The sequence below is a fragment of the Callithrix jacchus genome, chromosome 4 (genome assembly GCF_049354715.1).
Source record: "Callithrix jacchus isolate 240 chromosome 4, calJac240_pri, whole genome shotgun sequence".
In the NCBI taxonomy this organism is placed as follows: Eukaryota; Metazoa; Chordata; class Mammalia; order Primates; family Cebidae; genus Callithrix; species Callithrix jacchus.
Window position 1 is genome coordinate 133,662,622 of NC_133505.1, and position 12,308 is coordinate 133,674,929.

The window sequence follows — 12,308 nt, forward strand, 5'->3', positions numbered from 1 at the left end:
TGCCTAATCAGCATTTCCATTTAGATGTCTAATTAACTTTTTAAACATAAAACTCCAAAATGAATTTCTGATATTCTTCCCCAAACCCTGCTCTTCAAACAGTATTATTATCTATATTAATAGCAAAGTCTTCCTTCTATTTACTCAGGACAAAACTTTCAAATCATGCTTAATTCCTCTTTTTTTCTTATATTCCATATCTAATCCTTCAGAAAATCTTGTTGACACTACTTTCGAAATGATTCCAGAATCTGACCCATTATAGCCATGCCCATCTCTATCACCTTGTCCTAAATCAACATTGTCTCTCCCTTGGATTATTGCAAAAATTTCCTAAATGGTCTCTCTGTTTCACACTGTTCCCTTACATTCTTTCTCAAAAGAGGCTGGAGAAAGAGTTTCTGTTCAAAACACTTAAATGGCTCTGTGTCACCTGGAGTAATATCCTAAGCCCATACAGTAGCATAATAGGCCCTCTCTGACCTGCCCAGTTATTCACTATCAACTGAACTTGCACCCCAGCTTGTCTCTGCACATCCACTGGTCTAACTGAAGCTTCCATGTCTTGTCAACTCTTTCACAGTACTCCTTGAAACTCATGGGTTTGTTATCTCGACAAATGCAATATTCTCAACCTCTTCTCCACTGGTCCCTTCGCCACATTAGATATAGCATAATTTGCATGCCCCTCAGTTGATGGCTTTTTCTCCCACTCACCAAGATGAGATATGCATTCTTTCTGCCCTTTATGGCTACTTCTGTCTTCCCCACAAAAACCCACATATTTTTAAGCGCATGGTTTCAGAATCTGTTATGTGATAACCCCACCTTGTTGCAGTTGTTTGCCATTCTCCAGGTCATTCCCTCTCATTCACTGAATATTTTATTTTCCAGAGAGCATCTTTCTTTTTACCATTAGCCCTGTAATATGTTTGGTGATATCAATATCCATTCAATACCTGATCACTTGGTTCATTGACCTCTCACTGATTCTATGGTATTCATGTGCCATACTCTTAAAACAAGCTGAACTAGGTAACGTTTTTCAAATAGAATCTGTGTTTTCCAGCCTTCAAATATTTGCTTAAGCTCTTTTTTCCATTCCAGAAGTCTGTCCTTTTTCATCTGTCTAGCAAATTAGTGAAATTTATATATTTGCCTCCACAAATGTCATTTTCCTAGTGCAGCCTCTCTTTTTTATTTTTAATTGACCCATTGTAATTGTACATATATGTGGGGTACAAATTGATGTCCTAATGCACATACATATTGCATAACAATCAAATTGGAGTATTTAGCATGACCATAATCTCATGCATTTGTCATTTCTTTCTGATGAGGTTGCCCAAAAGCCTCTCTTCTAGTGTATTTTAATATACAATACCTTATTGTTAACCATTGTTACCCTACTGTGCAGTAGAACGCTAGGATTTACTCCTCCAGTTGTAGCTATGTATCCATTGACCAACCTCTCCCCTTCCTTTTCTTCCTCTTCCCTCCCTAGTCTCTAATAACTACAATTCTGCTTTCCTTGCAAGCAACCTTGATTGGCTAATTTCGCTGTGAACTCTTCTTCCAATATTTTGTGCCATTCTTATTATATTTAGTCTTAAATTATATTGCTTTGTACTCTTTTCTTATCTCCTGTATCTCATAGAGATGTATGTTGTTATTATGGTAAGCCCTTAGAGGGCAATGGCTCCTTTATACCCATGGTGACATCATTTGATCAGTCTAATATAGCCCTCTTCCTAAGTAGATGCTCAATAATTATTGTAAAATTAAAGATTACAATTTCTTCGAGTTTGATGTTTTTAAGATTATTTGAATCTTGACAGACTGCCGGGTCCAGTAAAGAATATAGAGTTGAACAAAGGGTTAGAGTAGCAACTTTTTTTGAATTCTGAGGGCTTTGATATTCAAAGAGTTTCATTGAATGAATGAATTCTGTTCTGTCTTTGTAGGTCAGAGTTTTCTATATCTAACTCACTTGAAGCAAAACATGCCTAAGCAAGTGACAAACAGCCTACAAACGTATTGCAAGAGAAAAATAATCTAGAGTAAAAGTGGTGGCCATTCGCTAAAATGGCAATTCAAAACCTTGACTGGTCATAAGAATCACCTGAAGAGTATTGTAAATATATTTAGAGAGAGGAAGATGCCTGAGCTTCATCCCAGACATACTAATTATAACCTCTGGAAGTAGAACCCATCATCTGCATAATTTAATATTTCAGATGAAGCAATTTTAGAAACCCCTCTTGTAGGAGACATGGTTGAGAACTGGTTCCATTTCTTACTGGTAGATAAAATCTCTATACTCCATCTTCAGTGAGAGCTATACTTCTATATCTGATTGTTTGTGATCTTCTCACTGAATGAGCATTTAGAAAATATGCTTCAGGCAGTACAATCTGATAAGTCTGAAAATCAGTAACAATTATAGATGAATATTTTTAAAATATATCATTTGATGTGGAATTATTTTACTTAAAATAAGTATATGTAGCACAGAATACAATTTTGGTATATGAAAGATTTTCCAATCTATTATTTTTGCCAAGATTGTTGAATACAAAAAGACTAGGAAATGTTAGTATGCATTTGATATTGTTTGTTCTTGGCTTGTCGTGTATAATTGTGTCATATGAATAGGTCCAAGCCAAGTAGAGATAACTTAGCAGTGTAAAAGTAGCATGACAGCTAAGAAAGATTATTTAAGGTCACATAAGATGGCCAATTAAAATTTTTTGTTTGTCAATCTTGGGGTTAATCATGGTGGAATAATACTGATTTTACTCAGCTAATCCACATCTCTTCTATTTTCAGAGAAAACTAAGCAGCCACACCTTGTTCTCATAAAATATTTAATAACTGAGAACTAATGTGAAATTGAAATGTCAAATAACATTTCTTATAATAAAAATAAAGCATTGGGGCCAGTTCATGCCTGTAATCCCATCACTTAGGGAGGCAGAGGTGGGTGAATCACTTGAGGCCAGGAGTATGAGACCAGTGTAGCCAGCATGGTGAAACCCCGCCTCTACTAAAAATACAAAAATGAGTCAGGCTTGTCAGTGCATGTCTGTAATTCCCACTATTTGGGAGGCTGAGACATGAGAATTGCATGAACCTGGGAGGTGGAGTTCGTAAGGTTTCAGTGAGCGGAGATCACACCACTGAACTCCAGCCTGAGTGACAGAGTAATAAGACTCTGTCTCAAAAAAACCTAAAATCAAAAAAGCACTGGACAAAAGGCCAAAACAACACTTGATAATTTTTAGTCAACTTATTTAAGTTATTATATGAATTCTACCATTAAAATGCTGTAAGAAAAGTAAAAGCTGTCCTTTTAAATTTGACTGTTTTGAATTCTAATGATATTTTAAATCTAAATAGTAATTTAAAATAATAATAACTGAAGATAAGAATAAATCTTTTATTTGAATATGTTAGGCGTAGGAAACTCTGACCTATATAGACAAAACAGAATTCACTCATTCAACCAAAATAATTTGAGTATCAAAACACCACAGTAAGCACTCAGAACTACTCCATCCCTGCCTACGCCAAAATGACACCCTAGTTCTTTAGATTCATGGTCAGAATATTAAGACATAGAAGTGAATGTATTTATTAAAAATCTATTGTGTAGCTATCTAATGTTAGATGAGATCTCTGTGGGCTTTTGGAGCCATAAGACCATTTAAGGAAGAGAAATAATTTAATTAATAAATAGAAAGCTAATGAGGCCTGGAGAAGTATTCTAAGAAGTCTTCTGCTGTGGTAAATACAGTTTTTTCAAAATCATTGGGTGCACTGAGGTCATATGATTTTTGCAAGCCTGTTAACCTTTCTGAACTTTCTCATGTGACTAATAGGGAAAAATAATCCTGCCTATCTCTTAAGATTACAAGGAGGATCAAACAAAGTAGTGCCTGCAGAAGTGCTTTGGGAACTACAAAGTGCCACGAATGTGCTCCAGCTGTTTTTGGTGGGAGAAATGATGTGAATCAAGACCAAGAGGCCCTCATGAGCCTGCTATAGGGAAGGGGATAAGGCGGACAGTAAGAAAGCTAACTGCGTTGGAATTGAAGTCTTTTTGGGAGTGATGTAAAATCCAGTTAGATAGATTTAATTAGGGTCAAATTATTTCGTTTTCAATCTTAAAAAGATGTTCAAAGTACCTTTAGTAAGCAACATAGAAGCACCCCCAAGCTCATGCAGTTGGGAAAAGGGGTCATATCAAGCCACAGTATTGTTCAGACCAAACCATGTAGATGAATTGAAGAGGAAAAACAGATCAAATAGTAAATACCTATGACATTTCAGAAATTATTTGATAACAGTCTATGCTAGAATATTGTCTAAACGTTAGGTCTGAAAAGCCTTGGGAAGACTGAATAAAGTTGGCAAGTAGCTGAATTGCTAAAGTTCGATATTCCTACAGTTCCATCCATGTTACTGCAAACGACAGGATTTCCTTTTTGTGGCCAAATAGTATTTCATTGTGTATATATGCAATATTTATTATCCATTCATTCACTGATGGGCCCTTATATTGATTCTACATCATGGCTATTGTGAATAGTGCTGCCATATACATGAGAGTGCAGCTATCTCTTCAATATACTGATTTTTTCTTTGAATGTCTACCCAGCAGTGTAATTTCTGGATTTTCAGGTTTTTAAGGATGAAGAGGGATTGGTAAATGAGTACAAAAATACAATTAGCTAGAAGGTATAAGTTCCAATGTTAGATACCACAATAGGGTGACTATAGTTAAAAATAATTTATTGTATTTTTCAAAATAGCTAGAAGATTTGAAATGTTTCCAACACAGAGAAATAATAAATGTTTGAGTTGATAAATATACCAGTAGATTGTTTCACACTGTATGCTTGCATGAAAATATCACATGCACCCTATATATATATACGGAGCCGATGGCTAACCTATTTCATGGAGGTCAAGTCCAATGGCAGTGTCTTCCTCCAGGACTCCTCTCAGGTGCACCCGCTAGCTGTGCTGCTCCTGACCAACGAGGACCGGCACATCCGTGATGACGGGCGCCGGGCCACCATCTCACTGAGTGATAGTGGCCTGCTGCTGCTGAAGGGTGACTCACGCACTGTGAGGCGGCTGAGGGAGCTGCAGCGGGCCCTGGGCTGCATGGCGGAGCGGAGCCTGCGCAGCGAGCTGGCTGCACTTCCCCCGTGCAGGAGGAGCACTGGCAGCTGCTTGCGCTACTGGCAGAGCTGCTGCGAGGACCCTGTGGCAGCTTTGACGTACGCAAGACAGCTGAGCCCTCCTTCTGCTGGGGCTGTGTACAGAGTGCAAATGTTTATTTAAAATAAAGTTGTATTTATGTATCTATTATGTATCAATGCATAAATAAAGTCAGATGTTCCAAGAGAATACTTAAGATGACATATTGTTTTTATGCAGATGAACAGCAATGGACTACAAGAAAATAAAATTATTTGAAGTGCTTAAGAAACTGGAGAATCCAAGAGATAGGGAACAAGAACTGGTGAGATAGTAAGATTTGTTTTATCACATTGAGATATTTGGAGGAATAAATATAAAGTTTAGATAAAATAGAAATATTGACTTCATGAGTATAGAGTTGATAATGGGAATGTTAAGAAAGTTTGACTCATTTGTATGAGACAGAGAGACATAGGATATGCCTATGCATGTTTTAGGGAGTTTCTTAATGCTTAAGAAATAAATGTAAGGTGTGAAAGAGAAGACAGTAAGTAAAATTACTACCACTATTTTTTCAGTTATTTTAGTAAGTTTGAATATTATAAAGTATTAAAATAGCTTAAATATTTTATGGTATTAAAATATTTAATAATAATTACTAATTAAATAAAGGCTTTGAATGATTCTTTAAAGATATCGAAACAAATTATAATATCATTGTATCGTGTGATATTACAAGTTGTAATATCATTACATTACATTTAATATCACTGTTTAGTGTGTTTGTAGGCAAACAGAAGGAATCGGAGAAACCAACAAATTGAAGAAAAAAGTTCCCAAGAGGAGCTGACTGAAAGAATAAGATCAAAGAATTTTTTTTTAGAATACAATTTTTTAGATTAAAAGTTTTCTATTTCTTTCTCTTTTTCCTACTAAATAATGCTAATGCCTTTTTTTTTTTTCCACGACAGCAGCTTGAGGTGGAAGGAAAAGCAAGCACTGCAATCCTTAGCAGAGTGATACGAATCACCATCAGGACCACTGCTGATGGTGGGTACCTTGGTGAGGTTGACTTTGGGACTCTTTCACAAAGGATAAGATATTTAAGTGAAAGGAGGACTAATTTGTGTTGAATGTTTATTAGACACCCAGAATTATCCTAGCTGCTTTACATACATACATTTGAGCGAGACAGTTAGCACTATTATTCTTCGAAGAGCCTCACAGAAATCAACAATTGGCCAAAGGTAGAATAGCAACCAGCAATACAGGAATTTAAATGTGGCTGTGGGTAAATTCAAAGTCTGTGATCTTTCCCTACTACACTCTTTTGCTATCTGTAAAATGAACACCCAGGACTAAACGTTCCCTAAGATTCCTTCCAACTCTCATGTTCTCTCCATCTCCACTGTGTTAGTACCCGATCAGGCAAGACATCCTACTCTTTCATTGCCAATGAAGCAGGTTTCTAAAATGAGCCCTTTGACTAATACTAACAATGCCGGCTCTTCCCCAACTTTCTCTCTTCTTGAACTCCTAAATTCACCCATTCTTATGCTTCTCTAATTTAAAAAGCATTCTTAATTTAGTAAATATGTCATATTTAGTTTTGGGGAAAAAAAATCTGTGTCTGAATCTCTGCCTATTCTCTGAAAAGTATTAGCAGAGTTTAGATGTTAAACAAGAAATAAATCAGACAGCAGTGAAAATGTGTTGGGAAATTCAGGTGATACTATTTCCTCTTCTACTTCAGAGGTATAGAACACCTAAAGAACAGCTTTAGAAATGCTGTATTGCTCAACAGAGTTTTTTAAATGATTCATACCTACAAAATGATAGCAGGTTTGAAAAGCCCTATATGAGAATCTATGCTAACCTTTGCATTTTACAGATGAAATAACCGAGGCACAGAAACAATAAGGCAATCAAGTATTTAGTAAATGCTTGGGTTTGGAAATGAGATTGTTGGAACTAAATCTTGGATCTTAGTAGCAATGATTTCTAGGTCTAATTCTCAATCACCTCATCTGTAACATGTGGATAATTATGGCACAGAGTTGTTGAGAGGATTCAATAATTTAATATCTATAAAGCATTTGGCATAGTGCCTAGCTCAAAGTATTACTCAATAAAAGTTGCTGTTATTATGATTATAACTGCTTTATCTTCTTTATCATCAGCATTATTCACATCATCATTTGCTTCCTTGTTATTCAGTGCTAGTCAAAGGCAACACTGGAACTCAGGCCTCATGAGTCCTATCCCATTATTCTTTCACTTTAGTTTCAAGGCACGCTGCAGAATTTCAAATTAATTATTCTGAACAGGATCACAGCTTGAAAAATGCTTTCTTCTTGGGGACCTCTTTCAACACCAGAATTCCATTTCAGCAAACACTGCCATGTACGTACTTTCCACAACCCCACCCTTAGCACAGTCGATTAGGATAAATGCCCTGATAAAAATGCACTCATAACCCTTCATCACAGATAGTGATTTTACAAAGCTGAGACAATTAAATACACAATCATTTGGAGGCAGATTGAAGTTGATATTTTTCATCTTAGGAAACGTTTAGTCCTGTGTGTTAATTTTACAGTTAGGAAAAGAGTGTAGTAGGGAAAGATCACAGACTTTGGATTTACCCACAGCCACATTTAAATTCCTGTATTGCTGGTTGCTATTCCTTTCACATTTCTCAGATAGTAATAATGATAACCTCCATTTGCACAACACTCTGTCGTTTATAGAAAAGCCTTCACTTGTATTTTTCCATTTGATTCCCACACATTACTATCCAGTAGGCAGAGTAGGTGTTATTACTCTCATTTTATAGGTGAGCACATTGAAGGTAAGATGTGATTTTCTTAGAGCCACTAGGCCACTAGTAAGTAGCTGGGCCTGCTCTCAAACCCCTAAATTCTGATTCTCAGTATGTATGCGCTCTTTGTACTACAGAAAGCACATTCCCTTGAGCTTGATGTCTGACATATATAAACAATTATTTTCAAGGTAGTCAAAAAGTGATTCTTATTTTTATCAAGTTCATTTAGGAAAGAATTGCTAAGTGCATCCTAAGGTGATTGAAATGCACTAGCATCTTGTGAAACAAGTAACAAACCTAGAGAAATAATCAGTCTGGCCTTCAGGAGGGTCAGTAGTTGCTCTGTGGCCAGGGAGAATTTGAGATCTGTGAAGATAGAGCTAAAAAAATCTTCCTTTCAATTTTGGAAGTACCCATTATAAACTTTCTAGTAAAAAAAGAAAAAAGAAAGAAAACCTGACAGAACAAGCAAGCAAGGAACGATCATCTTTCTAAGTTGTTATCAAGACTTCTGTGCAACATCTGATTCTGCAATATGTCATTACCCAAAGCCAAGAAATGAAGAGACAGTGGGAGTCAAATCCCTTGAAGAAAGCAACGGAGTTGTTGGGGGCTTTGTTCCCTTCTTTGTGCCAAATGGGATGGGACTCTGGCAGCAACACTGAATTAATCGTGAAAACAGTTCTAAGGGCCAAGAAATTACTTCATAAGGGAAAGGGAGGGAGAAAGAAAAGGAGGTGCTGGGTCCTTGGGGCAATCAATTTCTGTGCTGTGGTTTGAGATTTGATTATCTTTATCTGATTTGTATAACTTCAAATGCTCTTAGTCACAAAATTCTCTGAGTTTTTAAGATCTTCGACTCACATTCTAACCTGGGGACCTGTCTCTACATACTGGTTGTGGGTTCAATTTCCTCAAGTAATTCACTATGAATTAGCTACACATTCCCTAAGAGTATTATCTTGTCTTTTAAGTAGCATTCATTTTCATTTTTGAATTGTGCAATTCTAATTCATTTCTCAATATCAAGCTAAAATAATAACGCAGGTTATAGTAAGAACAAATGTTGAATTTGATATAGTGAGATTTGCACTGAGGCCCTGGTTTTGCCATTAACTAATTGTATGACATTGATCATGTTATTTTCACTCCCAAGGAGCTCAGTTTTCTCCTTTGTTCAGAAAAAAAAAAAAGCTATTTTTTTTCTTTCTAAGGCTTTAATACATTCTAAAATTTTATGAATTTCTGACTTCCAAACAATCTGCAGGAATTCCTGTGGTGCCAAACATTGAGGTAGTATTTCTATGTAGAGCACATTCTCCTTGCACTCTGATAGGATGTGAAAAAGTCAAGAATCTACAGGAAATTTAGCTAAAGTCATGTTTATTCTGACCTTTTCCAAGAATTAAACAAAACAAAACCAGTGAAGATTTTATGTATTTGTTCAAACCTTGCTTTAATTTGTGACATATAAGACTATATAAAATATAAAAAATTAAAATAAGGAAACGTTGAGTAGAAAGCATCATTAAGATCATAAAGGAAGACAGAACAAAGACATTGTATAGGTTAAAAGGTCTTATGCAATTGTTAACATCATTTTCATATGAGTACTCAGACTATCTTTTCTACATGCTTAAATATCACAAACTGTTGTATGGAGTAGTGAAGTTACTATTTTCAAGGTCATCTGTTTTCAAATATTTGTGACCTTTTCCTGCAAAATATCTATTTCATCTAGAAAAGTCCTGTCACACATCTTCAAGTTTCCTAGGACTCAGATAACATTTGAAGCATTGAAACTTCTTTTTTAACTGTTTACATTTTAATGGGTAATTTTCAATCTGTTTTCACGTTATATATTGCTTCATAAGAAACAACCCAGAAACCAGTGGTTTAAAGTAATAACCATTTTAGTGATATCTAACAAGTTTATGAGAACTGGGAGTTCTACACATATGAAAAGAATATATCCCATATACTTTTAAATGCATATGTCTGACTCATACTGAAATAGGTTCCAAATCCAAGGTCTGAATCTTTATTGAAATAGTTTTCAAAATGTACCTCCCAAGTGTATATTACTTTTTGATTGTTGCGACTCTACTGCCAACCCAAAAGATACAAATCAGGTAAAAGCTTGATGGTTATCTGGTGGGGATTTTAAAGAGCACATTCATGCTTTGGGTAGTCTTGCCTCTTTCATAAAAGTTAGAGAAAACTGGGTGGGACCTCAACTCTGTGGACCAGCTTTTAGACAAGAAATAGAATCCAGCAGCCTGGATGGATCAGATTTGTATTGCAGAGCGCTGAACAGCAAATGTAAGCCAAAGAGCCTGCATTATTATAATCCCAGGGATTACCAGTGACTATCAGAGGAATATTATTGAACAGAAGATGTAAGAAGCAAATGTTAAGATATAGACAGGAAATGAGGCAAAAGGTCAGGAGCTAAAGAGATTATGACACAACTGGATCTGAAATCAGAGTGAGAGGTGGCATGCAGTGAAATGTTTACGATAGTGCTGTACTGGCTGTGAATGAATGAAGTAAGGCTGCCAGAATCTTTATCTTTTTGAATGGTGGGTAGACTGGTCAGATTATAGGAATATTAGGCTGGATATTTCCCACCATAGCTACCCAGTAGAGGAGGAATGTAGATAGAATCTTGCACCAAGAGAAAAATGCCAAACCCTCTTCAAATGTCCCAGGCCTTTTTGAGGCCATCTTAGCCCCATTCCTCTGGAGGAATATGTAATAGCCTTCTGAGATCACTCACTAAATCAAGGGTAAGCTATCTAAAGGAGAAGAATTTTTGTACATGTTATTTTAATTTTTTTCTCATATTAAACTCATGGACTCAGTGGTGTGCTAGAGCCGGGTTACACTGGCTCATGACAATCCATTGTGTACACCTCTTCCAACTTCACCGTCAATGATACCACATTATCTGCTTGAAAGTGACTATGTTGAGAGTATTAGCAAAAAAAATTACCAAATGCTAAAAATCAGGGCTTTTTATTTTTGGACTCAGAGGGTTTTTTTTTTTAATGTTTCAGATTTGGTGAAGCAATTGTTAAATACTTCTTAGAAAAACACTACTGAAAGTTAAGTCATTTCTTTATGGCCTTTTATTGGTATTTTAGACCATTAATATGGTCTAAAAATGGAAGAAATATGGCTTCCAGCTATATATGGTGGAAATACATGAATTTATCTTTCCTCCTTTCTGAAGTCTCTCTCTGTGTCTCTCTCTCTCTCTCTCGTTCTCTCTCTCTCTCTCTCACACACACACACACACACACACACACACGCACACACACATTTTCTAAAAACACACAGCAAATAAATGGTAGCAACTTCCCTAACTGAGTAGAGATGGCAAACCCAGCCATACTCAACCTACAGATTGGCCTCATTCTGCTGCCTGGAATCCTACTGATAATACATTTAATTAAATACTTTATGAGTCAAATAAACAGATTTGATCCTAGATTCTGTTGGTCATATTAATCAGAGTGGCTGGTCAAATTGTCTACTCATGGGAAAATTCAACAGAAACTAAAATGGTGCAGAAAAGGTGGATATTACTGGAGACAGTTCTCCATGGGTCTCTTCAATTTTTCCATCATCTCTCAGCAGTGACACTTTCTGTCACTTTTCCAGACTATCTTTTGAAGGATGCCTGTAACACAAAAAGCCTTGGAAGATAGAGATGATGTTTCCAACCAAAGGAAAGGGAAGGTTTGCTTACTGTCTTATATGATAGAAATTATGTCTATCTTTAGAGTAAAGGACATAAATGGTTATTTCCTGTGATAAAAGTTTCAGGTTCTCTAATTTCAGGACCCATTGCCTTTAGTAGGTATGTGCAGGCATTACCTAAATCTTGGTACTGCTTTTGGAAACTGGGGCATAGGAAACCAGCACAAAAAGTGCAGAGATTTTGCCTATTGCTATTGCTAATAATAAGGTCCTTTTTCTCTGAAACAGGAGGCTTATGCTTTTCACCAGCATCCATGAAACTCAGCAAACTAACTTGTTAGCTTGCAAGCACTGTAAAATATCAAATGAGATTTTAAAAATAATTAAGAATATCTTGCTTGTATAAACTATCTTAACAGACTCATCTCTGTTAGTTGTCTTCAAATGATAAATGATACTTAGATTTATCATAGGCTTGGAACTTAAAAGGATGGACTAATCAATATATGCCCTTCATGTGTTAGTTTTCTATTATATTTTAGATACCAAAAATATTAACTTCATATAA

General features: G+C 36.0%; 1 pseudogene; it reads left to right on the forward strand.

Annotated features, from left to right (window-relative positions):
• Positions 1-4,905: 4,905 nt before the first annotated feature.
• On the forward strand, positions 4,906-5,357 carry LOC144582406 (ATP-dependent RNA helicase DHX30 pseudogene; annotated as a pseudogene).
• Positions 5,358-12,308: the final 6,951 nt, after the last annotated feature.